The sequence below is a fragment of the Corvus brachyrhynchos genome, unplaced genomic scaffold, assembly GCF_000691975.1.
Source record: "Corvus brachyrhynchos isolate BGI_N302 unplaced genomic scaffold, ASM69197v1 scaffold52, whole genome shotgun sequence".
NCBI classification, from domain to species: Eukaryota; Metazoa; Chordata; class Aves; order Passeriformes; family Corvidae; genus Corvus; species Corvus brachyrhynchos.
The window spans coordinates 2068531-2075526 of NW_008237221.1; the positions used below are offsets into that span (position 1 = coordinate 2068531).

A 6996-nucleotide genomic window follows, 5' to 3' on the forward strand; every position below is an offset into this window, starting at 1 on the left:
CATGACACTGATGAAAATGATAAACTAAATGCCAGAAGTGTCCCTGGCGCATCATAGGATGAAATGTGTAAAATGTCAGTGTCTAGCCTGTGTCTATTAATAACTAAATATGATTGTGTGTAATGAGCAGAGATTTTCATGTTGATTGAAGTATGATTTCTTTTGATCTTCCAGATGTTGCTGCTTAGAAATTCATATTGCTCTTTTGCTGCTAAATGCATAATGACCTTTTAAAACCCTTTAACTGTTAAAACCCCTATTATTTTCAACAACACAGTCAAGTTTCCATCTTTTTTTATGTTGATTGGAAGTTTCTCTCTCTTCCCATCCTCACCTTCCCTTTTTGCTTTCTCTGGTCTCCTCTTCCTCTCTCTTTTTTACACCCTTCTTTTCCTCTAACACAGTTCTCTAGCAAAGTTCCTGACATCACATGGACTCCTGTGCTCAGAGGGGCAGATGGCATAAGAGCGCAGGACCCTGTCGCCACTCGTGTCACATCTACCTCCAAAAAGTTCCAGGCTGTTACCCGGCATTGCTGGAAAATTAGTCCTGAGCAACAATTTCAGGCAAACACCCAGGTCACCTCGCTTCTGAGGTAGAAAAGGAACAAAGGCAGGTGTCAGAAATGAAGAATCATGTAGCTGACGTTGATAGTGGAGTGATCTGCTCTGAAGAAAGGAATTGTGGAGCATTGTAAGCTTTCTGCATGAATAATGCATTTGTGTCGCTCATTTTTGGGCTTAGTCACACCCTGCCTTCCACATTTGGCCCCTTTATGGTTGCACCTGTGCATGAATGGTGACTGCCTGAGAGCCTGCAAGATTAAACAAGTCCCGGAGTAAAGGCAGCAGCAGCAGCAGTGTAAACATCTCTTCATTATCCAGCTTTTGTGCCAATCCCACGTTGGCGGAAGGCTGTCTCTGGCCTGTGTGACTCAGCCATGTAAATGCAGGAGCTGCTTCTGCACCCTGAAGGTGTTTCAAGCTCTTGACTGATTCGGTCAGCAAAGAAAGGAATCTCTACTCCTTGCACTTTTGCCAGTATAAGCTTTAGGATGCTTCAAGAGCTCTGAAGGGGCTTAACAGTGCTCAGGTTTCCTCCTCATCCCTGCACCACTCCAGCCTGAAAGGGCTGAAAGGGCCTTGGGAGACCACCTAGTCCAAACTCCCATTTCAAGCAGGGCCAGCACTGGCTTGAGACCTATTTCACTCAACCCATTTCAAGTGTTTAGAAGGGGTCTGGAAGGAGAGCTGCATCTGGCTTGTTATGTTTGGAATAATGTATATTTAATGGGTCAAGGGCCAAATACTCTTTATAGTCTCATTCCAAGGAAATGCAATGTCTTCAAGCAGGACTCCTGTAAATTAGCATGAGGATGAATCCACTTGAAACACTTTGACCAATTCACTGTAAAAGGACTGCTCTATCTAGCTACTTCCAAACCCTCCTTTGGGCCCACTGCCATCCAGCTTAGGAGCTGGTTCAGCTCTTATTACCTGGATGCTGGCACAGGGCAATCCCTCAGGTGTTTTTGTGCCCTCTGAAATGGGGACATGGCTCATGGATCTATTTAAGCTGTCATGTAACAGCAGGAAAACCACTTCTGCTTGGGCAGTACATAGAGGGAAAGGATAATAAAGACAATAAAGCAAAGTAAAACACCTAGCAAAAGAAATCCCGTTTCACCAAGTTATTTACACCTAGATCTGTACCTGGAAATATTCAACATGGAAAACAAGTTATTCTGGTTTTAATTGCAGATTCTGTGGCAAATATGATGCAAAGAGCCAAACCCAAGAAGATCCTAGACCCTTGGAGGGCCAGACCGAGTCTACCATGACAGGTGAAGAGTGTCTGTACTGGATGATTATTTAGTGATTAAAACCGCTGTGTATCATGTGGCATCTTTGCAATGTCCTTGTGAAAATAGATGCATCTTTTACTGGGGTCCCTGTGGTTTTGTTTGTCCCTAATGCAATAATGACAGTCCTGGGGCCCTATTGCTCTCAGCTACCTCTGGTTCCTGTGCAGTGTACTGTGTCCTTCATTAGATATTCTGGTCCCATCTGGTCTGACAAGCCTTCTTCATCCTCAGAAGAGATTACAAATAATAATGATGACAAAACCCGGAGAATTTTTGCTTTATTTTGAAAATGATTGTTTTGTGTTTCATGGTGGCTCTTCCTGCCTCTCTCCAGGGTCACCTGTAACAATTTGCTAGCCTCCTGCCATCAGATCCATATCAAGCAAGGGCATCTGGAATCTCATTTGGGATGGGAACAGCTCCGTTTCACCACCTCTGCTGGCCTTCCGTGGGCAGAGGTGAGGTTACTGTGCATGCAGTGGATTCATGACCATTACTCTGATAGAGGCTATTTTAGCATATTGTAGCAGTTTCATTTGTGTGTTGCCAAAATATTAAAAGAAAAGCTGGTGATAATACAGTATCAACCACCAACACTGCATAATTAAGCATGCATTATTTGCAGTTGATGTTTGTCTGTTCAATAGAATTAAGGATAATTAAGAGGAAACAGTGAGAAGATATCTCTGCACAATATAGCAATCTACCAAAGCAAGTGAAACAGGGAAAGCAATGTCTCTGAGTAGGATTGTTCACCCATTGTGGTGTTTGCTCCTTTGTTTCTTCAATGGGTCACTTATTATATATTAAAATGATATATTTGTATATGTACATACGTACATACATAGCTTAAGTGAAAAGGTGAGAGATCATGGATAGGGCACATTAAGATTTTATAAGATCTGTTTAAAGGGCACACTCAAATTTTGAGAGAGTAGAAGCATTTGCCATGTAGGGCTAAGATGGACACGCCCCAGCTTTCTCTCATCCAGCATCCTTTCCTCTTGTTTACACCGAGATGCCCTGTTACTGTTCCTGTCTGGTCACATTCCCCACTCTCCTCACCCTGAAGCTAACATCTCTGGACTGGCTGGAGTAAGTCCCAAGGTTGTTAAACACTGGTTTGGATACTGGGTTTTGCTACAGGACTGAAAGTGGATGAATGCTTTGTGCCAATCCATACCTTGGTAAGAGCACCTTCTTCTGACGTCCCACCTTTGGGCTAAGCCTCCTCCCTGGCTGTGGTGTTACAGGTATAAATCACCTCTCTGTAGCTGGATAACCCTTTGCTTTAAGGGTCTGTTCCTTTAATCAAAAGCAGTAGGGACAGCAGAGGGAGTGTGGCTAAAGATATATTTACTTGAAATGTCCAGAGCTCTGAATATATCATCAGCATGGGCCAGAATGGCCTGGGGAACATCTGTGCTTCACCTTTGCTCAATGAAGACAAATACGTCTCACTCAGTGCTTTGTTCTTATATAAGTTTCCATATTGCTAGAAATAATTCAATGTATCTTGGTAATTCTGTTAAGGCAGGCTCACCAGTTCCCCCACTTCAGATTCAATAGTAATTGCGTTGATATTACCTGCAGGTATCTTTGTAAGATAATGCTGTTAATGTCACTACTCCAGAAGCTTTATCAACACACTAATTGGTGCAGGAAAGTTGACAGCCTGCCCTTACAAGTGCCTGGCTTTGAGCAACCTGAAATTGAAATGATTATTTGAAATTATTTTCATTTTTGAGGATAGTGCTCTGCAGAGGGACAGCAAGAAGCAGCATTCTTAGATGGCACCCAGGTTTGATAAATGGATAACTAATGCAATCACTATTTTTGTTTGTTCCTGTAGTGAAGGCACACCCAAGGCCTTTGGTGAGGATCAGGGTCTCTGTGCTCAGTACAATGTTACAAACAGCTTGCAATCAAATTTAGATTCATAAATAAGAAAATAAAACTATTCCCTTTCAGAAAAATTGAATTCCTTTTCTTACAGGTCGATAAGTGACCTCAGACAGTGGTGGTTGAAAAGAAGAGACAGCTGCCATGGTGTGCAGCAGAGCTTCCTGGCAAGGATCTTATACCTCTACAAGACTACAGCAAGATGAGTCCCTTCAGTAATACAGAGCTTTGGGCAAAAAATGTGCTCCAAGAGAGAAACTTACACCTCTGTCTTCGTTCTTCCTTGCCTTTGCAGACAGGCAGAGTTGGTGGTTCCCTGTGGCAGCAGTGGCTGGCAGACTGACTTGCTGGGACAAGGCACGTGGCAAAGCCCTCCCCAGTCCCCAGTCTCTGGTCCCCAGTCCCTGTCTGGCCAGTCTCTATCTGCACAGATGCTGGCAGATACTTTAGGAGACAATGATTACTAATCAGTTTCTTCCTCCTCAGCAACAACTAAGGAAACAAGTGTAGTTCTCCTTCCCAGGCTTGTCCCTTCTCCCTCTCACGTGATCCTGGCCTGTTCCCACTCACAAAATGTTCAGGTAGATAGCCCAGAGACAACTTGGAAAAGCAATCTTCCCCCATACTGGTGTCTCCCAGCTTTTCCGACAGTTTTCCTCTAAATATTTTTTTTTGTTTTTGCAGAATTGAATTTTACCTGTAGTAAGGATCAGCCTTGAGCTGACTTGCACTGTTAAACTCTGCTGAGAGCTGATCCTGAATTGCAGATTTTGCCTGGATTTCGCAGAGTTCTCTGAGGTCTAGACCTCCTGACACTGCACAAAAAGCCCTGATGAGATACCACAAAGGGGTAATGAGCACTACTGCTTGGAGAGGTGGTAGAGACCCCATCCCTGGAAATGGGGATGTTGGTGAGGCTCTGAGAAATCTGGTTTAGTGGAAGATATCTTAGATCTCATTCCAAGGGGGTTGGACTAGATGAACTTTAAAGGTTCCTTCTAACCCAAACTATTCTATGATTCTATGAATCTGTGAAAGTGGCCTGAATCCAACTGGCCTAGTTTGCATGTATGTTTGAAATTTTAGGAGCCTGGGCAGAAGGAAAAAGATGGATGCAGGTACCTAAATCCTTTTGCCAGTCAATGCAAAGGTATAAGCAATGATAAAGACTTCCAGAGGTTGCTCCTGCCTCCATTATTTGTGATGCGTGAGAAAAGAAGAGGTGACTCACTGGAAATGTTAGTTGTCTTCATGCCTTTGAAATCTGCTCCATCACCTCCTTCTAAAGGCAGGATTCTAGTACAGGATGGTGCCATTTGTTATGTTATGAACTATGTGGCAGAACTTAGAGCACTGATTTAAGATGGGGAATATCTATCTCTCAGCTTTCCTCTGTTGCAGGAAGAAATTTTCTCCCATTTCCCGTATCTCCAGAGTGCCCTGATTTGCTGTATCCTGGACGAGAGTAATCACCAACCCTTCTTTTCAAGCCAAGGCATGGTACAGCCAAGCTGTTAAGAGTCACATGGAAGAGACAGCAAACAGGAGGGAACCATGCATGGTCAGTCATCAGGCATGCACAAGTTTTGCCATGGTTTTCTCCTGGTTTTTATCCAGTCATGCTGAACTCTACCAGCAGATCTGCTCCAGCATGGCACAGCCAAAACAGCAACAGGGAAATGGCTGCACCACCCTGGTGGTATCAGAAGTCCTGGCTCATCTGGAAGAGGGAGGGTGCAGGTGCTTGTTGGTCTGTGCTTGGGTTTCTTTAGGATCAGTAGCCCTGATCATGCTGCCTGCACCAGCCACTGCAGCAAAGAATGTGGGCAAAATTCAGGCTAAGCCTGTGTGGATTTAGCTGTCAGCATCCAAATATGAGACTGTTGAAAAGGAGCAGTTTTGACAAACTGGACCAGTGTCTGATATTTGTAAACCAGCGTGTGTCTGTGTTCATATTTATTCACACCATTCTTCAATGTTTCAGTTCCTAGATTGGTGTGAGGATAGTTCCTTGGAAATTAATAACTGTTAGAGCTTTGTGGCTCAGTGAGTTGTTTACTTCCTTACATCATTAATACTATCCTTGTAGGGAGGAGGAGTAAAGGCAAGACATGACTGCTAGTTACTGTGGGGCCTCAAAATACACAGCTCCCAACTGGTGCTTCAGTCCACGCTCAGGTCTTTTCTCCTTGCTGCAATAAAAAAGTGGCATAATCACACAAGCCCAAGTTTCCATCTTTTTTGGAATATTGACTCTTCTGCTGTCTGTCTATCTGTATCTGTATTGTATATACATCACCTAGAAAACATACTGGATTTTACATACTGGGTGTGGGTATCGCTCATTACAGGAATTCACCCTGAGCACTGGTCCTTGGTAGGGTGCTGGTTCAGTAGGTGGCACTATTTCCTCTGGATTTAGGACCAAATCTGAGTCCCAGCACCATGTGTGGGGACTTTAAGGCCCAGTTTGAATCAGTTATCAGGGTTGGTTGCTTCTGTGCAGGACATGAAGCAGCATTTCTGGCCATGGAAGGGGGGTGGGGGGGTGGGGCGCCCCTTGGCATCGTAGTCAAAATTAATTTCTGTAATTTCATTCTGATTCTATAAATCTCTTTTGCACATTCAGCTGGGAATTGCATCAGTTTTTTACTTTACAGTCTAAAAATTGCTCTCTGGTATTGAATGTGTTGTAGTAACTCTCTTAAACTAGTTATTACTATCTACCCCAGAGATGGCTGCATTCCTACTGTAGAAAAGAAATGTGTCCCTATACATTCCTTCCCTCATAATATTGAATCTTAATTAATTGCTGCTTATAAAGTGCTTTCAGATCCCCAGAGGAAGAAAAAATTGTATGGAAGTGCAAAGTATTGTTAATTGTTATTTTAGCACTTTAAAAGCATGAACCTGGCCCTGAAAACTAGCCACAAAATAATGCACTAATTCCAAATTCTGCATGAGAAAACTTGAGGCCACAAGGGAATTTGAAAGGAACCTAATTAGGCAGAACTCACAAGGCAGACAAAAACTGGAAGACAAAGGTTAAACAATAGAGGCAAGAATATATTTCATAGGAATCCAAAACACAAGTAGAGAAATGCAGTGATGGACAGATACCCGGTGTGGACCAGAGGCCAGGTCCAGATCCACTCGGGGAGATGCTTGCACATTAGCATACATCACTCTGCTAAATGTGCTGGGCAAACCCCAGCCTGAAGTAGCTCAAG

The 6996-nt window shown here is 43.4% G+C and overlaps 1 long non-coding RNA gene across 2 annotated transcripts in view; it reads left to right on the forward strand.

The window, feature by feature from the left end:
* Nucleotides 1-4124, forward strand: part of LOC108445366 — a 51165-nt gene extending 47041 nt beyond the window's left edge. The window contains exons 6-9 of one of the 2 annotated variants that reach the window (XR_001860188.1): nt 1761-1843; nt 2199-2322; nt 2883-2959; nt 3861-4124. This is a non-coding gene — a long non-coding RNA (uncharacterized LOC108445366). Of the gene's footprint in view, nt 1-1760; nt 1844-2198 lie in introns of both variants that reach the window. The other variant, XR_001860187.1, reaches the window with a different exon arrangement.
* The last annotated feature ends 2872 nt before the right edge of the window (nt 4125-6996 follow it).